A 21,888-nucleotide genomic window follows, 5' to 3' on the forward strand; every position below is an offset into this window, starting at 1 on the left:
TATGTTACACTTTTATCCAAGGTATCATGCTATTCCAAAGTCTTTATATTTTTTTCTCAAATCATTAGAAATGTAAGCAGGTGGTTCAGGGTTGCAGAGGCAATGACCTGGTAGCTTACACTTCATTAGCACAGCTAATAGGCCACAGTGCTGCCTCTGACTTTTAAACTCTAAGGTGTACCCCAGTGAATGCAAAACAATACCTTAATCAGAATGGCCACCAATATTGGCTTTAAGCGGATAATTACTAGCATGACAAACTTGACCACATGCTGCTGCTGTTGTCATTATTAGTGTGTTGTTATTATGATTATAGCACATGTTTGCTTTATGCCTTTATCTAAAGTGACATATAAGATCAGAATTCAGTACAGGTGCTTTAGAATGGCAGTGTATGTGGATTAATCAGGGATGATCAGGGTCACACAGTGAATTACAATTACCAATTGAGCCAGAAACCTTGTAGTTTAAAAGCCATTGGATATTATGGTATTAATTCATACAAGAGTATGTTTAAATATGTTAAACATGACATTTAAAAAAATGAGAGTAACTTCTCAACAAATATCTGCTTGGTTCAAATAAACCACATATCAAGTTAATATTTAGTTAGAAAAAACATCCATCCCATTTATTGACTTATCAATTTTTCCTTTCCAAACAAAAGTATATTTAACAAAATAACTGAAAGAGACAATGGAATTTTTGCATTCTACTGTTAATTTATCATATGGTTGATATGATGATCTATAACATTTAATCATGACATGCAAAGTTACATTTGCATCTTTTGTATGAGTTTGTAGCAGTCTTATCTTTTTATAGAAGGTGACTAAATATAAAAACATATTGACTTGATTTTTCTTTCTGAACTTTGTCTTATTGGTTGTTTCTCTCCTGTAGATTTTAAATGATTGCTATTGTGTGCTGTGGGTTGCCATCGATTGCACCACATAATCTACATGTGTGTGCTTGTAGTGTACTGTGCCTGATATTATATTTTACAGTATGATACACAATACAGCCCCCACTTGTAACACCACTGTAGCTGTTGTCAATAAATGGCTGATATTGGGTTTTACTGTTATATATACTAGCTTAACTTGCCAAGGGCCAGTCATCCTTTAAAGTTTAAAAAGCTTAAATAATGTATTTGTCTTAAGCATTTAAGAATGCTGTCAGTGGTATTTCATGCATCGATGTGCCATTTTGCAGCACATTTTCAGGGCTTTTAAATTCATCTGCAGTGTATTGTATTTTGCACACACATTGCTACAAATATGTTGTTCCATTTCAATATATTTTTATTCTGTATTTTTATGCACTGACTCTATTTACCTGTGTCCTGGTGACAGTGATTGACAACCATGCCCAACAAAGACATGCAGTCATTCTCTGGAAATGGGCGAATTTTTCTTGTTGCTGTCTGCCTGCATCAAACCCATCCATTCTAATTTAACTCACTGGTAAAGAGGAGTGTGTTTTTCTGCGCTTTGTGTGTCCCAGTGAAGCAGTTCAGATTTTCTCTCTAAGGACCGTTTCTTTAGTTCTTAGTTAGGTTTTTAAGAATCAGCTGGCCTCCATCTGAACTCTAAAGACAGAGTTTTAATGAAGCAACTTAATGCAGCAGGCTAGCAGTGAAAATTAATAAGCCAACCTGAGGTCTGTGGCATTTCCAACATGTTAGCAATCAATTTCAATGATTACTTGCTGACTTTTCATATATTAGAGTAATGTATATATATATATATATATATATATATATATATATATATATATTTTCTAAAAATTAAATGATGCTTTGAATCTATTTTGGGGTGTAGTGTTTGGGGTGATATGCTTTGGTGTTTACTCTGCTGACTGTTGAACTTTGCTATTTTAGATTTAAACCCTTAGAAGAAATAGAGAACGTCTAGCATTTTATGTACCTGCATCATGCTGTGCTGTGTGTCTTTGCTCACTTTAAGTCCTTTCTATTTCATTTTGTTTTTCCCTTTTAGGGAACCCTAAGGATTTTTATTTTCTTTATGTATCTCTTTGATGAGCTGTTATCTTTTAAAATGTGTAGTAAGGTAAAAGATGAAGAATGTCTTTAGTATACCCAAAGATGGCTCCTTGTAAGCTCACATTTTATTGTTATTTACTCTTCTTATTACATGAACTGCTTTCCCCCCCTTTATTCTGTTTCAAATGGAGCCACTAGAGCGCTGATCACAGCATTAGATCTCATTAAACCCTTCCTTTCTTAAACACCCCTATGTCAAAGTCACACACAGGGTCAGCCTGCTATTTATAGCATGTAGTAGTGTGTTACTGCATGTTGTGTTAAAAATGTTTTTTATTTATTATTAAATACACATAGCACTTCAACCATCAACCTTTTTATAGAAAATGAAGTCTTGAACAGTTTACTTAAGAGAAATCGGTCTTTATAATCGAAAAAGTACACTGTATCAAGATGTACTAGATGTTATAATGTGTTTGTTTGCATGTACAATAAGGTCAAAAGTAGGACATCAAATATTTATTTGGTAGAATTCCTGTGTTTTTAATGGATCAATGCAGTGCTAGATTGAGTAGGTAACTCAGTGTAATTGCTTTATAAAGACCTGACAAGTTTCTGTTACGTGTGATAAAGCCAAGGGCAGGGTGAAGGTTACTTTAAAGTTTTTAGTAGCTTGAGGCGTAAAGAGAAATAAAGAAGATATGCTATTCTTCCTCAATTAAGTTTTATGTACTTATATTTTTTACTTTATTTAAAAAAGGGACAACGCATTCCACTTGCATACACCCCTGGTGTAACCTATACAGCTGAAAGAGGTCTGTTGTGTTCCTTTGTGGTGGGAATAACCTTTAACTTTTTTGCTCGTTACAAATGCACGCTGACATAGTCATTCTCTAGCTCAGTTTTTCTTTGTATCTGTTAGCTGCACTTGGTTTCTCCGGTGTTCATAGATGTGTGCTATGGTATCAATCAATCTTTGTGTTTGTTTTGCATTGTGCTCTTCACAGATGCTTTACCAAGGAAAAATACAATGTAGTACCCCTGAAAACTGAGGATCGTTGGGGACTTTCTGTTTTTTTTATATTTTTTAAAATTTTACTGATTGTATTTGAAAATCTTTCCTCCTGTCTCAGGACCCACTTAAGCTAGTTCAAGGCCAAGGGATGGTTGAATCTACAAAACGGAATTAAATATGACCACTACTAAACAACGCTCTCTCAAGACCCTGACCTTGTTTACACCACCAGTGAGTGTTTGCTCCAACTGTTCCAATGCATGTTGAGTTAGCTGACCACCGCTTCTGAGTTGCCTTACATTGGCAGTTTTTCCAGGGCAGCTTTCCAGTGGTTTTAAAAATTGAGTTTCTATATGTAATTCCTATTCTTATTTAATGCAATCAATCATACTGTATATATGGAGAGAGTTTAGTCAATCATTTTCTTATAATGTGTTTAAAATGTGAACACTAACTAAGAAGCTACTAATGTCAGGATTAATAAACAGTTGACTTTAAAGTCAGTTTGATAGAAATGTTAAAATGTGAATATTTTTGTATGTGTTCAAACATGAAATAAAGAATATGCAGGCTAAGGTAAAGGTAAACAACTAAAGAAATTAATTTGGCTTATCAATATGTTTAAAATCAACTAATTGTGTGCTGGTTAAAAAAACATTGTTTTTTGTTATTATTTAAACTTTTTTTCCAAGTGTTCTTTACTTTTTAACCTTGTTTAGCAACAATTTTGGCAATATTTTATATGTTTGTGGAATTTACCCTGATATAGCTTATTTAACTCTCAGTTTTACTTATGATCATCACAATAATACCCATGCCATACAGTCTTATCTTTAAATTGAGTCTAAAAATGTATTATTTATTGTGCAAAGACTTCTGAGAGTAATGGGGATGTATTGTAAGGCATTGTAGAAAGATGCTAATGATATGGCAAAAGTGCAGAAAATACAAAGGGAACAAGTAGTTAGTTGCTCGATAAATTGTTGAAAATCCAACTTAATTATTCAGAATGATTTTTCTTCAGGCTCATTAGGGCAGTTAAGTAAAATATCATGAGAAGAATCTATTGATAAATCAATTGAAAACACATCAGATGAGCGTGTGCAATTAGCATAATAACTATGTGAATGTGTACTTTGTAATTAACTTCCATCTGCATCATTCTTTGTGCATTTTCATTTGAGTTAGTTTCACCAATTTAGTCTTTACTGCCTTGTCATTTATTTCAAACTTGAAGTCTTAAGTCACTGGGTATGCAAACACGTTTCATGTGGGAACTGCAAAAAAATACTACATGGATTCTTTTCGTCTCTCTCTGTCTCAGTTGATTACACTGAGGTGTCATGAAGGAATTAATTTTCATTAAGTAATTACATTTTTGAAGGTTTCTTTTCAAAATTATATTATGTATCTTCAAAACATTTTCTTTATGGTTATTTATTGGCATTGCTTTTTTTAATTATTGGTGCCAGGCATCATTCATACCAAACTTACCTTTAAATACAAATGTTTTAATTCTTTCAAACAAGCATTTTATGTTTAATCAAAGTGTATACTGTTTACAAATTTCAATGTAACAGATAAATCATACTAATTACACAATAGTATAAATCCCACAAACTGTTGCACCAGTAGTTCTTTTTACAGAGGAAAACTGAATTCCCTAGTCCTTTACCTTTATTACTATGATTATACACATCTCTTTCAAATACTTTGTGATTTAATGATTCTGCCATTTAACCTAAAACATCTTCTTTAATAAGTATGCAATATGTAAATACAGCTGAACGGCATACTATTACCTTAAAGTAGAGTTTTTTTTTTGTTTTTCACATAGCATTTTTATTTTCTTAACCTACTGTTTTTATGGTATAATTTTACTAGGGGATTCCCCCTTTCTCGCTTTGCTCACCAACCCCCCTACTTGCTTCGCTCACCAGCCACTTCATGTCTCTTCTGCTAGCGTTGTGAAGAGGGGGGAAGAATGCAGTCGCTCCTCCAAAAGCCCCTCTTAAACGGTGATACAATGGGAAACAAATAGTTTTTTTTTTACCTCCTCCTTGCTCGATCAGCTGCTGGTTTGCTGCTGCTGCTGCCGTGCCTCGCGATCTGTATCTCGTGCGGCACTTCGCACATTTAAAAGCCTGTACAGCAGCTGTCCTATTCTTTGTGTTTTATTTCTGGCCCCGGATGTGGTTGTCTTTTGGAACAAAGTCCTGTCTCGTGAGATGTGAGTTCTTGATATTTTATAGTTTATAATTTAAAAACAGAATATGAATCCTGAAAATCTAACAAAATTACATTAAAGTTTGATAATTTCTGAAAAGAATGATACCAAACATATATATGTAGGTTTTAAAATAAGCCCGATTTAAAGCGTAATGAAAAACGTGACATAAAAACTTCACCGCTGCACTTTTAGGCTTAGGATTTTATATATATAGAGTAGATGAATAAATACAAGATGCTGAATATCAGCACAATATTGCTTATCATTGTTTCCTATAAGAGTGGCCCAGTGAAGCTATGATTACCTCACAGATTTAGCATGTTGGTTTTGAGAGTTGTGCCTGATCTTTGTTGGCATGGAGTTTGTACCTTCTCCCACTGTATTTGTTATGAACAATGTCTGTAGAGACTTGCAGATTGAAGGGTGAGTGTGGGAGTGTGCGTGACTGGGCTCTGCAGTCAACTGTGACCCTGTCTGGGGCTCTTTCCTGCCTTTCGTCACATGCTTCTAGGATCGGCTACAGTCTCCTGTGTCACTCTAAGTTTGATTAAGCAGGTTTGAGAAATTTGGGAATAAAGAACTTTGTTTGTATTTTTTCCTTGAAACATGAAGTTAATTGATATCATGTTAGGTAAATATTCAGTTTTAATTGTGTTGTACTTTCAGTAGTTCATTTTTCGTCATTTGGAGTATTTTAAAAACTGCTACTTCAGAAATGTCCCTAAACAATGTGTAGTGCTTTGTCTAATGTATTTCTGGGATAATCTTGAACGAAGCTAAGATGCTAAACATATATTGTAATATGTGTGTGTGTGTGTGTGTGTATACATTTGTTTTGGAAGATTTTGAACGTTTTATGTACAAATTACTTATTACCATGGGTATATTACTTGACCTTACCCTAAGTATAAAAAAAGTGAATTCCTAAAAGCTTTGTACTAACTTGTAATAAAAGCTTTCTTGAGCTAATGAACACATTTTTGTATAGATGCCTGAAGCATGAATATTTGGCTTGTAAAAGCCTATTGCAAACTCATGCCTCTACATTTTAGAGTTTATTTTAAAAAATTAACCCTCTACATCAAACCAATAAGCATGAATAAATGTTTTTCGTGGTAATTTGTGCACTTGTCTACTTGGAACTTGAGTGTTTACCTCAGGAGTGTTTATAGGTATTATTATAGATAATAGGTACTCAAGCATTAATGGATATGATTGGTACTTGTCAGTAGTTGACAGAATTCTAAGCAAAAAAGAACCCAAGCAAATTGAGTTTAATAAGAAGAATAGTCAGAACCAAAAATAAATAAATAAATTGATGGTTAAACAGAGAATTGTGTGCTGAGTACAGAATATTTAATTTGAAAATGGAAGGAGAAAGATTCCCTTTAAAAGTACTATAAAATGCCCTTCATCTATTATCTTTTTATAAGGATTAATGCTATTTTTTATTTCCATAACTTTCATGGAAGTGCATGCTACACCTTGTGGAATCTGAAGGAAAAAAATCAGTATAGTGATGCATTTTTTGATGGGAGGTTACATGAAGGCTTTGAAAAAGAGAGGCACAGTAAGCTTTATGGAGATGGATGGGCTAACTCAAGAGACAATTGCTATCTTGACATGCTAGGATTTGTTTGATGCCTCTATGTCAGGACTTAGACAACAACAGATTACGCAGCATGGCAGCTGACACTGATCTGTTCAACAGTAAGATGGGCCTGCTGATTGTCTTATCCTGATGCAGTGTCTCCTGATTTTAGGTGGTTTCTCTGTAAAATGTAGCAGTACTATGGTTAACAGGTGGGCTGAAGGTGGGCTTTTAAAGTGGTCTGATTGAGCATAGAAAAGTCTTAACTGTATTCCTATGAAAACCTAACAACATGTGCACAATAAGCTTGATTACACAGTATATTTCTTCCAGGTTCTTTAGTTTAGATTTTATTCTTGATTACATCAGAGGTTTTATGGTTTGGTTTATTTTTATTTTGTTTTAATATAGCTGTTGTTTAATAGTAATTTTCTGTGGCATTTCTGCATTAAGGGCTAGTAGGTCACAGACCCACCAGATATTGTGCAAGATAAGTAATAGGTTTCTCTTAGAATTTAACTTATTATTAAAATGTCTTCGTAAGTGGTTTACTTTCAGTGTTTCAATGTTTCTTTCAAAGCATCGTATGCTCAATGTAATTTCTTATCTAAAGACTATTGTTTTATTAGTATGTGATATTGTCTTTGTGCCGAGTGCTGTAAGGCTCTTTCTTGCTCACAGGGCTAGCTCATTTGACCCTGCAGTGTTCTAGGTTTACTCAGCCTGAACGCTGGAACTTGAAGCCCCTTATTTATGGCGTTAGCATGAGGAACACCTTTTTTTTCTTTTTAAGTATGCATTTGAGTGTCCAGTTAAAGATTTTCCCAGACAACACTGTGCAGTGCAAACTAGTGAAAAGGTACAAAAAGTCTAGTAATATTTGCTCCCTTAAAGGTAGCCTTAGTACTTTGAAAAAAAAAATGTAGATTAATATAAGGGATGCAACAAACACAAGAAATTATTAGAATGGGACTAAGTAGGATATTGATCTTCAGCCAGCCTATATGACAGCAGTAAATTCAAAAATACCACAAAGAAAACCTTATGTGTGCTCCTTAAATTTCTTGAAAATGAAACCAGCAGTGTGATGCCCCTGTTTCAATGAAGTGCAGAAAACAGGTATACAGGAAAACATTTTGTTTGTTTTTTTTATTCTTTGCTGGACTTGTGCTGTCCATCAAACATCTGGCCACATGGCAGTTAGCACTGCTACCAGACAGCCCCAGAATCATGTGCTTGAGTAGTGTAGTGGATTTAGCCAGTATATTCTTTCTATTTTATTGTGGCTTGACCTTTTTTTGTTTAGGTAGTTTAGGTAGTTCATAACCAATATATTTTCCTGGGCGCCGCCGAGAGTGGCAGCCTTTTCAGCAGCTCCGTGTATGACTGTATGTGTATGTGTACTTTTCTACTTTTATTTTTCTATTTTTATTTATTGATCACACCTATCACTGTTTTATGTGGATTTGTTCACTGGACACACTTACTTTTACAACATGGGCATGGATTTTTACACGCCGAGACTCGCCTATTCAAGTACTCAACTTCGAGCGCTGAGAACAAATGCCAGTGCCGGTGTGGTTCCCTATTTACCCGACGAGGTAAGAAGGCGGTATCATGGCAGCAGAGCGGGCACTAAGCTAAAAATGAAGCGGCTTGCGAGAAAGTGGCGTTTTAAGCCTTCGGTGCCTTCTGTGATTCTAGGGAATGTGAACTCAATCTCAAATAAGATCGACGAACTGGCTGCGCTGGTGAAAAATGTCAGGACCTACAAAGAATGCAGTTTGGTGTATTTTTGTGAAACGTGGCTCACAACTAACATCCCAGATGCTAACGTGGAGCTACCCGGGTTTAGCACAGATAGAGTGGACAGAGATGCAAGTACCTGTGGGAAGCACAAAGGAGGAGGACTCGCTGTCTATGTTAATACACGGTGGTGTAACTCGGGACCTGTTAACGTCAAAATCTCCACTTGCTGCAGGGACATCGAACTGTTGGCCGTAAGTTTACGTCCCTATTATTTGCCCAGAGAGTTTGGACACGTCATTGTTGTCATCGTGTACATATCTCCTCGGGCAGACGTGGAGTCAGCGAGTGACATCATCCATTCTGCTGTTGCTAAGTTACAAACGCAGCACCCTGAGGCGCTTGTGCTAATCGCTGGAGACTTTAAACATGTGACGCTGGACAAAACATTACCTGCCTTCTCCCAGTATGTGAACTGTAACACCCGGGGAAATAAGACTATTGATTTACTGTATGCTAACATTAAAGACGCATACAGCGCCACCCCGCTGCCTGCGCTTGGGAAAGCAGATCATAACCTGGTTCTGCTTCAGCCTCACTACAAACCAAAAGTGAGAGTCCTACCTGTAACCACACGCTCATTCAGGAAGTGGACCCCGGAGGCTGAGAATACTCTGAGAGAATGTTTTGGAACTACAGACTGGGATATCCTGCAGGGATCTCATAGTGAGAACATTGAGGAAGTTGTTGACTGCACTACTGACTACATCAACTTCTGTATGGACATTGTAGTTCCTGTAAGAACAGTACGCTGCTATGCTAACAACAAACCATGGATTACAAGTGACATCAAGGGCCTTTTGAACCAGAAGAAAAGGGCTTTTAAAGACGGTGATCAGCATGAGCTCAAGCGCGTGAAGAAGGAACTCCGAGTCCAGCTCAGGGCAGCGAAGGAGCAGTACAGGAGAAAGCTGGAGCAGAAGTTGCAGAATAACAGCATGAAGGAAGTATGGGATGGGATGAAGATCATCACTGGCTGCAGCTCGAAGCTGGGTACCACCATCGAGAGAGACGTGAAGAGAGCAAACCAAATGAACAACTTCTTTAACAGGTTTGACCACCCTAACCCACTCTCACTCTCACCTCGGAGTACTGCACCCTCCACACATCCTTCTGCTGATACCAGCATAGGAGAGACATCCCCACCCATAATTACAACAGCACAAGTGAGCAGAGAGCTGAGGAGACTTCGTGCCAGCAAAGCAGCCGGTCCAGATGGAGTATCGCCACGACTGCTAAAGGTCTGTGCATCGGAGCTGGGGGGTTCTCTACAGCGCATCTTGAACCTGAGCCTGGAACAGGGGAGAGTCCCGAGGCTTTGGAAAACATCTTGTATCACCCCAGTCCCAAAGGTATCACATCCTAGTGAGCTGAATGACTTTCGGCCTGTTGCTCTGACATCACATGTGATGAAGACCATGGAGAGGCTGCTGCTTCACCACCTTAGGCCACAGGTTCAACACGCCCTTGACCCTCTGCAGTTTGCATATCAGGAGAAGGTGGGAGCGGAGGATGCCATCATCTATATGCTACATCGATCCCTCTCTCACTTGGACAGAGGTAGTGGTGCTGTAAGAATTATGTTTCTAGACTTCTCTAGTGCCTTCAACACAATCCAACCTCTGCTCCTTAGGGACAAGCTGACAGAGATGGGATTAGATTCATACCTAGTGGCATGGATCGTGGACTATCTTAAAGACAGACCTCAGTATGTGCGTCTCAGGAACTGCACGTCTGACATTGTGGTCAGCAACACAGGAGTGCCACAGGGGACTGTACTTTCTCCGGTCCTGTTCAGCCTATATACATCAGACTTCCAATACAACTCGGAGTCCTGCCATGTGCAAAAGTTCGCTGATGACACTGCTGTCGTGGGCTGCATCAGGAATGGGCTGGAGGATGAGTACAGGGACCTAATCAATGACTTTGTTAAATGGTGCGACTCAAACCACCTACAACTGAACACCAGCAAAACCAAGGAGCTGGTGGTGGATTTTAGGAGGCCCAGACCCCTCATGGACCCCGTGATCATCAAAGGTGACTGTGTGCAGATGGTGCAGACCTATAAATATCTGGGAGTGCAGCTGGATGATAAATTATACTGGACTGCCAATACTGATGCACTGTGCAAGAAAGGACAGAGCCGACTATACTTCCTTAGAAGGCTGGCGTCCTTCAACATCTGCAATAAGATGCTGCAGATGTTCTATCAGACAGTTGTGGCGAGCGCCCTCTTCTACGCGGTGGTGTGCTGGGGAGGCAGCATTAAGAGGAAAGACGCCTCACGCCTGGACAAACTGGTGAGGAAGGTAGGCTCTATTGTTGGCATGGAGCTGGACAGTTTAACATCTGTGGCCGAGCGAAGGGCGCTCAGCAGGCTCCTATCAATTATGGAGAATCCACTGCATCCACTAAATAGTATCATCTCCAGACAGAAGAGCAGCTTCAGCGACAGACTACTGTCACTGTCCTGCTCCACTGACAGACTGAGGAGATCGTTCCTCCCCCAAACTATGCGACTCTTCAGTTCCACCCGGGGGGGTAAACGTTAACATTTAACATTATACAAAGTCATTGTCTTTTTCTCACCTGCATTATTATCATTCTTTAATTTAATATTATTTATTGTATCAGTATGCTGCTGCTGAAAAATGTGAATTTCCCATTGGGATTAATAAAGTATCTATCTATCTATCCATCTATCTATCTATCTATCTATCTATCTAGTTGCCAGGCTCTCTGTTTACTTAACACAGTATTTTAATCTGTGTTACAGTATTTTTTAGATAATGATGAGGTCGGAGGTTATCATAATGACCTAATTGTTTGATTTTTTTTTTTTTTTGTAATGGAAATAGTGAACTTGAGTTTAATGTGGGACAGATGCTAGATAGGTAATGTTAACAATGGAGAAATCTGCACTCATAACGGAAAATTCTGGTATGACTCTTCTAGTAAAAACAACACTGATATCTATACAGTTTGTCCCATCAGTACAGAATAACAGGGAAATATAAAAATGGCAATTCACCTGGATATAGTCTGTTCTGTGACATCTTTCTTCACTCTAATCTCCTACAGGAAGAAATATCTGGATTCATTTTTCAAATATAGAAGTGTGTATTAGTGTTTTTTTCTATAATTCTAAATAATTTCAGACTTATGGGACATACTGCAAATGTTTAAACATTGGACACTGAATGTGCTCTTTTGCAACCTTTGGTTTTGCTTGTTTTTCTAAAGGTATGCAAGTTTCATTATGAATGTGAATCACAGCTTCATAACATTTTCTTTGTTGTGTATCTAGAAAGAACTACTTAAGAATGCTTTGAAATCAGTTCAGTTTTTATTTTTTGTCCAACATAACTCACCAATACAAGAAAACACTTGAGAATTCTACTCATCTTGCTGTCTAGCTATGTGAGCCATCAAGCTTTTTTGGGTTTCCTCTTACTTTTGGCCATCTGGACCAACAAACCCTCAATTGGCCATTTTTGTACCATATTTTTGCAGGAAATTGTACTCTTATTGATGAAGCATAAGCCAATAGGTATCTTCGCCAGCTGCACTTTTGAACACTTTTTTTTTAACTGTTGGATTTTAAAAATTAAAGCGTTATATCATTTTTGCACCTACCCCTTGCTATGCTTGGGTCCTGATTTGCCCGGCTCATCTCGGTTACGTTATCAACAGTGACAGGTTCAAGAGCCTTCCCGAAGGCAACAGGGAATGTGGAGACAACCTGCACCATCACATTTCTCTGTTGCAGCAGAGCTAAACAAATGACTATTTCAGGAAGAATTGATCATTTAAAAGCAGTGTATTTAAATAACATTACACACAACAAAATGGAACGATACCACAGCAAGCTTAAGCAGTACCATGCTCCAAAACATTAATCCTCTTTCAGCACACTTTTTCCATTGAGGGATTAAGGTAGGGCTTGACTATGCTGCAAACATTACTTCAGTGTATCCCAAGGCCAAAATATTTTGATAGCAGGAGCCAATCCTAGATGTGACACTGGTTATTTATTGCAAGCCACACACACACTCTTGTATCACATCAAAAAAGAGTCCCCAGTTAACCTGTTAATTCATTGTAAGGGATACATCCACGTACGCTCTTGTATAAGGCCAGTTTAGATAGAATCATCTAACAAAACTGAAAAACTCATAGGTACACGAGAATGGCAGACTCTGCATATTGCAGTGCCTTGATCTGTGATGCAGCAGCCCTAAACCCTGCACCACCATGCACCCTGTTACATATAGTTCATTCCATTTACTTTTAGCATAATTATAATTTAACCACATTATGTTTTATGCTAATAATTGACTACAGTATTTTCAGCATTATAAGATCATCCATCCTTTTACTAAATCTACTTATTCCAACCTTAGTCTCACAGGGGGCCTAAATATTGTCTATTGTGACTCTTACCTCATTGCTTGACAAGCCTTAGAGAGACATGGCATACTTCAAAAGAAATAACCCTAAAGGTGAACCATGTCAAGCACATTCTATATCAGGGTCTACTGACAAGAAATTTTAATCCCAAATTGGCTTGCTGACCATTTCAGATTACTTAATATTTCTGTGTATGTTGTCTGTATTGTCTAAATTAGAAAATGTAGAGTGGGTCTATAAAGCAGTGCTAACTGAAAAGGTTCACTTGAAGAACAGTTGTCAGTAGCAGTGAGGATGAGGAAAGCAAGCAACATATTTCTTTAATCACTGGCATAATCTCAGCAAAATTAGCTAATTGAGTTTAAATTATTTGCCAAAGAAACGTTAAGAAAGTATGTAAATCTGGTGGTGCAGTGATAGCACTGCTGCCTCACAGTATGGAAACCAGTGTTCACATCCCAGATCATCCCTGCGTGGAGTTTGCATGTTCTCCCCATGTCTCCAGTTTAGTCCCACAGTCTAAACATTTACAGGTTTAAGATGGCACTGCTAAATTGGCCCTAGCCTCTGTATGTGTGTGTGTGTGTGTGTGTGTGTGTGTGTGCGTGCGTGTGCGTGTGTGTGTGTGTGTGTGTGTGCTCAACCTGTGAAGGACTGGCATCCTGTCCAGGGATTGTTCTTGAGTCGCACCCAATGACTGCCGGCATAGGCTCCAGCTGCCCCACAATTTTTCTCCAGATAAGCGATAAGCGGGTTGAGAAAATGGATGGATAGGTTGATGTACGTGAATCTTTTTACTGAACATGGAGCCTAGCAGCAGGTGAGATGGATCAGCAATTGGTTTGAGATTATAACATATACTGTACTATGAAAGCCAATAAAACTGAGACCCCTGTGGTATATCTCTAGACATCAGAGAAAGTGTTTTATTCTTATTTTATTTTTCTATTTGTAAAATGTATTTGGTTTTGTCCTCCTACTGTGTATTATAGAGTTGGCACTTTTTTTATATCGTTTGCACATGTTGTAGGATTTCACTTTATAGCTGTTCTTATTTATTTTTTTGAATTCTAAACCTCACATTAATTCACAGAGAGAGATGTATGTGTAGGTTTGTTTTTGAATTCATATACTGTATGTAAAGACACATCAATATATGCAATAATTCATAACTTAAGCAATTGGTGTACAGTACTATCTTAAAATAAAGGAAACTATAATAGTGCAGCCTCTCTGTTTAATAATAATTTGAGATGTACTACAAAAATATAACAAAAGTGATTCTCGAGAGAAAATGTGTTTAATCCGTAACTCATATTGCAATGATTATTATCATTATGACTGTATTGAAGATAAAATGCATTTGCCTTTATATTTAGCTTGCTTTGAATAAATGTAATAAATAGCAAATTTGTTGCAGAAAAGAAAAAAGGCAATACTGAACTGTTCTTTGCTATATCATTTGGAAAAGGTTATTATACTAATTTGTCAAATACAGTGCATAAGCAATAACTGTGTTACCATTCCATAAAAAAATTAGACCAATGTTTCATTTCACAGCATTCAATACAAACATAAATGCATATTTTGTTAAACATTTATTGGGTATATTTCATCTTCCCTTAAACCAATGAAAACTTATTTATAATACATTTAAAATGCAGTATGTTACTGTTGTCTCTTGTATTATATTTTTATTTTGCATTCATTTAATCATTACTTTTTAAGCATTTATGACTTTTCATACTACAGTCTGAAATGAGGTTGTTGCTGTTTTCATTGTTTGCCAGTGTTCGTATTATTAATTGAGAAATATTTTTGATTTTGTTGGGGAAAGTGCATATTTGTTGTTTGTCAGCTGGTGCAGCAGTGTTAAAGTGCTTTTGATTAAAGTAAAATGAAATGTATTTTACATACAATATGTGACAAGAAAGAGAACAATCGTTTAACACTGTTCACACTGATACTGCTTTCAGTAGACAGGCACTATTTCTTAGACAGATCTCACTCACCATTACTGCTCTCCTTATGTTTTCAAGAAAAACTTTAGAAAGTCAAGCTCTGTTGAATGAGCCTTTAAATCGATTTATATCTGTTTTAATTGCCAATGAAACAGGGATGAGCAAGTTGAGCCTCTGGGCAGCCACAGAAGCTACAGGTTTTCATTGCAACCAGCCTTTTAATGAATTACACTTTATTAATGGCAGTTAATGAGTTCCATGCTAATTAATCTTTATTATACTCAACTTTCTGCATTCATAGCACCTTTTTGAGTATTATAATAAACCACCTTCTGCTGCCATCCAATAGACTGACACAAAGCCCTTTTACCAGACTAGGCCTAACTAAACAGGCTTTGTCCTTACTTTCTGGTGTCATGGCTTAATCTTTTTCCATCTGAGAAAAAAAAATCAACACTTCTTTCACTTTCTAGTCTTTCTCCTCCAAACTGTTTGGCAGACAGATTGTTTTTCAAAAGCCATCTTTCTTATGTTAGAAAATTTTGGAAAAGTTTATGCTTGTGGCAAGCTGGAATGGGGTATGTAGTAACAATCAATAGTTATAATCTGGTCTTTCAAAGTCACTAGCAAAGGTTTCAACGTCAGAAGCCAGTGTAGTCTAATAATTGAATGGTTAATATGATCATTATTCTTGATCAATGTCAGGAGGGTTAGGCGTATGACTGGAATGGGGATGCATCTGCTGCCTGCTCTCCAGGTCCAGCTAGCTTCCAAAAAGCACCGCACGCTCTCTTTTTCATTCATGTGTCTTCCTGGTAACCCTTAGCACTTAGGTAATTATAAAAGTTTTTGTTTGCAATTGTTCTTTTTTTTAACTTTAATACATATCCTGCACTTTTTAATGCCCATTCTAACCTGATAAACATGTGCCAGACAGTATTTACTTGCAGATAAGAAATGTTTTTTCTGTTTTCTTGGCATCTTACATGACAAGTCAAGTCAATAATGATGATATTTATGTGTTGAAATGGCAACAGGTAGCACCATTGCCTCATAGCTCCAGATTATTTTCTTCAAGTTAAAATTGAACTAAGGGGTTTTGAAGGCACAGTGGTTAGTTAGCACTGCTGCATTACGGCTCCAGGAGATTGGGCTCAAAATGTCACACAACCACTATTTGGCCTGAGAGCAGAGAGGGAACTCATTATCACCACATTATAGGCCCCTTATTAACAATGTGAAATATCCAGGCGTTCACCTGACTTCAGTAAGATCATAGGTGCTATTGACTGAAAGGTCAACCAAAATGTGCGTGGACTTTGCTGAATAATTATTAATGGCTTAAATCTTCTGCAAACTTTGATGTGTAGGTGGAGTGTGACTGTCCAGGTTAGCTCCACATCTTTTGGCAGCACTTGAATCTGGAACCATTGATATTAAGGCAAATGAGGTGCTCCAGTGGTTTTATTCAGTCCAGCAAATAAGTGCAAAACATGCAGTGCAGTTAATAAATAAATAATATAGAAATAGGTGTTCTTTCATGAGTTAAAAAGTCAATCCATAAGTACTGCTAATAATAAAAATCAGAATAAAACCTTGCAGTCATTGGGTCCTCTCCTTCTCATGTCTAGTGTGTCCTCTCCACTTTGTCACACTTGTTCACCCTGCAGGTCGATTAGCTGGAGGAGATACCAGCAATAGCAGTTTCATGTCCGGCTTCTGTCCTGGTTGCCTCCCTCAGCATCTGTTGTACCATTCAGAGCTTGCTGTCTTTTCATCTTCCACCACGCCCGCATCCGCGTCTATGGGATCCCAGGAAGAGACACCTCCATTGTACCCAGCTCCTTAATAATCTACAATTTACCCCTGGAGTGCTGATCACTCGCTCCTCCACAGGGCTTCCAACTGCTTTGCCTCATCACCATCACACTGGCTCAAGCAACAACGATGCTGTCTCTTTATGCTCATGGTTCTCTCTGTCTCTTTTTCTGATCTTCCTTTGTTCTCATCTTCCCCTGTGTCCTGCTAAGGGTTCTTTATACCCTTTTCAAGAGATTACAACCTCCAGAGTGCTAATGATGCAATCAACTGGACAGTGTATGTCTGCATGTGAATGCACACTCAACCAATCACCCCAATTCACACCTCAGAGTCGCTCTGACGTGCTACCACATACACCTACATTCCACGTAAGCCTGAGTACAAATGTATTTATTTAAAATGGCACCATTAATACAGACTCCGCTATACCACATGGAAAGACTGTGAAAAGACCACACAGGCAGCAACTGGTATAAATTTGAACCCGGAAATCAGGAGCTGGGCAGCAGCACTTACTGCTGGACCACTGTGTCACTGTGGAGACTTTCATCAGGCTTAATAAGTTATAAACATTATTGAATAAATTCTCATAAAATGCATTTCACACAGCACACTATGTCACCGAAAAGCTGATAAGAATGAGTCCCGAATTAAAGCAGGAATTTAGCTTGCATGAATTTACCATTTATTAATTTATAGTTTATAAGCATTCGGCCCTCTACAAATGCTGGCAGATGGCATATTAAAGTGTGAAAATTAGCTAGAAAATCTAACATTCACCAGCAGGAGCAAAAATGACTTGGTTAGCAAGTTTCACTTCCTTTTGGATACTCTAATACCTCCTTTTTCTAAAACCCTAGAATGCTGTTCAGCCATGAAAGAGTCACACGAAATGATCATTGAACATACCATAGTATTTCTCCTACTTACATGAATAGAAAGAGCTTGTGTTTACATGGTAACCAGAGTTTGAATGATATTATATTTTATCTTTTTCAGAGAGGTGCAGTGGAAAATGCCTTGTTTTACAGAAAAATCAAATAGAGCCAGAGTTCCAGAAATCCAATGAAAAACATGTATAAATTTGAGACTTATTTAGGAATGGAATTTACCTCTTGACTGTCACTTTATCATTGTTTACTTTATAATTTCATAGCAGCTTGTAGTGTGTGCGCATGTGTGTATATTATGGACAAATTTGTTGGTGACCCTCCTCAAAAAAGAAGAACCCACATTTGTCTCTGAAATAACTTGAAACTGACAAAAGTATTCAGCACCCATCATTGTTTATCCAATGTTTAACAAAAATCAGACATTGCTTTAGGGTTTTGATTCAACAGAATATTTCAAATAAAAACAGAAACGCAAATTAAAATGTCATGAACAAAAATGATGGAACCCTTAACATAATATTTTGTTGTACAACCTTTAGAGGCCATCACTGCAAGTAAGTGATTTGTGGAGCTCCCAATGAGACTTTGGCACCTGTCAACAGCTAGGTTGGCCTACTGTTCCTGAGCAAACTGCAAACTCCACAGACTGAATGTTACGGTTCTTTCCATAGATTCAATTCAGGGCTCATAGAAGGCCACTTCAGAATAGTCCAACATTTTGCTCTTAGCCATTCTTTGGTGTGCTTTGGGTCATTATCCTTTTGGAGGATCCATGCCCTCCAACTGAGGCAGAGCTTTCTGACACTGGGCAGTATGTTTTGCACTAGAATGTCCTGATAGTCTTGAGATTTCATTGTTCCATGCACAGACTCAAGGCACTCAGTGTGAGATGCAGCAAAGTAGCCCCAAAACATAATTGACCTGCTGCCATGTTTCACAGTAGTTATGGTGTGTTTTCTTTGAAAGCTTCATTTTTTTTCATGTATGGACAAAGAACTGATGTGATTTTCCAAAAAGCCCCAGTTTTCAGTCCTTTGTCCAAGGGACACTCTCCCAGAAGCATTGTGGCTTGTCAATGTGCATTTTAGCAAATTCAGTTTGGCTTTTTTATGTTTTTCTTTCAACAGTGGAGTCCTCCTTGGTCTTCTTTCATTGAGTCCACTGTCACTCAAAAAGTGACACATGGTGCGATCAGACACTGATGGACCTTGATCTTGGATTTCAGCTTGTATCTCTTTGGAAGTTGCCCTTGGCTTTTTGTCTACCATTCTCACTATGCTTCTGCCCTTTTTGGGGTTAACTTTCCTTTCTGTGCCTTTGTCCAGGGGGGTTGACTACAATTTCATGGACCTTAAACTTCTTAATAATACAGTATTTTTAACTGTTGTCACAGGAACATTACACTGCTTGGAGATGGTTTTTTAACCTTTTCTTTAACATGCTTGTCTATAATTTCATTTCTAATCTCCTTAGACAACTCTCTCTTCTTTGCTTTTTCTGATCCATGTTCAGTGTGGGACACATGATGATACCAAACAGCAGAGTGTCTGCTTTTCTCCATTTAAATAGGCTGAATTACTGATTGCACGATTGGAGGCATGCGTGATACTAATTAAAAAAGAGCTAGTGTGAAAAATTACTCTAATCCAATTATTTATGATCTTTTTTAGGGGTACCAACAAATGTGTCCAGGCCATTTTAGAATATTTTTAATGAATAAGCAATACTTGATCTCTTTTAACATTTGATTTGCTTTTTTGGTTGACATATCAAATGCATGCAGGTATAAACGGGATGAGTGCTTTTCATTTAATCACTTCTTCTAGGAGGTATTCAGCACTTTTTCATTGAGCTTAATGGTATAAACAAATTTGTCCACATCTGTATGGATGCAGTGGATAGCAGTGTTGCTTCACATAAAACTCCAGCCTGCACACTTTGTGGCATTTGCACACTTTCCCTGTGGGTTTTTCTCTAAGTAGTCCATCATTTCGCTCACATCTTAAAGCATGTTAGGTGAACTGAGACCCTGAAATTGGTCTTGTGACACTGTGCCTTGTGACCGCCTGGCACTACATCCCTTTCGACTCTCCCTTTGCTGCTGCGATAGGCTTAGGCTCCTTAAAATTGGATTAGGCAGATTGAGTCAACGGATGGATTGATGGGTATAGGCCCATTCTGTATGATGTTTTTATTGTGTTTATGTGCTCTGAGCCTTACTACTGGGAGAAGTGCTATATGAGGAGTAGCTGAATTTGAAATCTGAATCAAAAATAATATGTATCAAGTACAATTATTAGTAAACCTTAGGCTATAAAAACATAGATGAGGTTGAAATGCTGCATACACCAAGAAAATTAGAGTGTAAAACATTGGTGGAAGTCTAGTCAATATGCTTCATATCAGGTTTGTGTGTTTTCATTTCTAAAGGCTTATCTTTAGTACAGACAATCTAACTTTGATTAATGTTATTTTACAGTTAGGTCTGTTTCTCCTGATAAAGAATAGATTCAGTGATCATCTGACTAGTATTCAAGTCAAACATATCAAAATTCAGCTCATTTTCCTTACCCTGAAATATGAAATTTCTCTAATAGTTTCGAGGGTCTAATTTAAAATTCTGGTGCTGAGGCCTGTTGGCAGTCAAGATCTGCCCAGGGCTAAAATCATCCCATGCAGCAGGGCACCTAGTTTAAGCTGAGCAAACACATGGGATTTCCTTTTTGACTTTTTGAGACAGCAGCATTCTGCCAGAGAGCAAAGCTATGCATTTTAAAATCAAAGTTAAGGAATATTATTAGGATTTTAGCGGGTGATTTCCCCCCAGTCCCTGTACCATTTTAATTACTTTGTTAGTGAGCTTCTTGCCTTTCAGTGTTCCCCCGTTCAGTGTCTAGCTGAATAAAAGATAATAGATAACCCCTCTTAGCATGACATTTACAGCAATCCTCAATATGCTTAAAATTTTAAAATGTAATTTTGTGTAAAGCACTTGACCTCTGGCTAATGGATTAGTAATAAAATGCATAGATTTGAATGTCTGGAGGTCATTGTTTTGCAAAAATTATAGTGTATGCATCCTACACTTGATTAGTTTCTTCCATCCCGGTCACAGCCAAGATAAAAAAAAATGGCCTGCTTTTTTTTTTATTTTATTTTACTGTCACACTACCTTGACTAACCTGCGCTTAATGACATCCCAAATCTTAGAATTGTCTCATCATGCAGCTCAATGTACCGTAGATTCTGCAATCTTGAATCAAGGATGTCCTTTCAAAATCACACTGCGTATCAATTTTTCTACCTCTAAGTTTCAAGACATTTATGACTTTCGGCTTGCCTTCCAACAAGCTCTTTATGTGTCACAGGACATGTTTCTAGTGAAGACTGTGCTGTTGACGAGAAGCGCCATCTGTTCTACAGATGTTATAGATCCCCTGGTGCTCATGGACAAAGAGCTGAATCCTGACCCCAGTGAATTGGATGGATTCCACTGGAGACACATCTCAGAAACTGACAGAGGGGATAGCAGCTGTAGCTTACTGCAGATGTGTTCAAACAATTAAAAAAAAAAGTTTTTTTGTTTTTTTTTGATGTAATTGGAACATTGGATGATTATATGACAATAAGCTTTATGTACGAAACTTTGGAAAGGCTGTTATTTATCTCATACGGTAAAATGTCTTTATTCTGCTTTTCCTGAATGCAGCATTAATGGTCTAATGTTTGGTAAATCACAGAGCGTTGTTTTCTATTAAATTATTTTTGTTGGTGTGGGTGTTAGGATTTTATTTTCATTTAAAACTTGCAATGTGAATTGAACTCTTAATGTGCCAGTTAAAGATATAGAGATTTTTAATCTCCATTCCTTCAAATTGTGAGATAATGAACACATTTAGGCTTGCAGTTTTTGTGGAAAAACATTCTGTGTGTAGTTATAACTTGGAACATTATAGTATACTAGACAAAGAGCCCTTTTCGACAACGTAAGATGAAACGGGCACGAGTTTGTGTCAGCAGTGTATGAAGAACAAATGATAAGTAACGAAGAAGTTGTTTTGTAATGATTGTAGTCTGCTTTACTCGTTACTGTACAGGCTTGTACTGTTAGTTGATGCATTTTCCAGGCCTATAGTATAATATTGAATGATGAATG

The 21,888-nt window shown here is 37.6% G+C and overlaps 1 protein-coding gene across 6 annotated transcripts in view; it reads left to right on the forward strand.

Moving 5' to 3' along the window:
- Window positions 1–21,888, forward strand: part of diaph2 (diaphanous-related formin 2) — a 1,308,662-nt gene that overhangs the window by 970,234 nt on the left and 316,540 nt on the right. The window lies entirely within an intron of this gene.

This window comes from Erpetoichthys calabaricus, chromosome 12 (assembly GCF_900747795.2).
Source record: "Erpetoichthys calabaricus chromosome 12, fErpCal1.3, whole genome shotgun sequence".
Classification (NCBI taxonomy): Eukaryota; Metazoa; Chordata; class Cladistia; order Polypteriformes; family Polypteridae; genus Erpetoichthys; species Erpetoichthys calabaricus.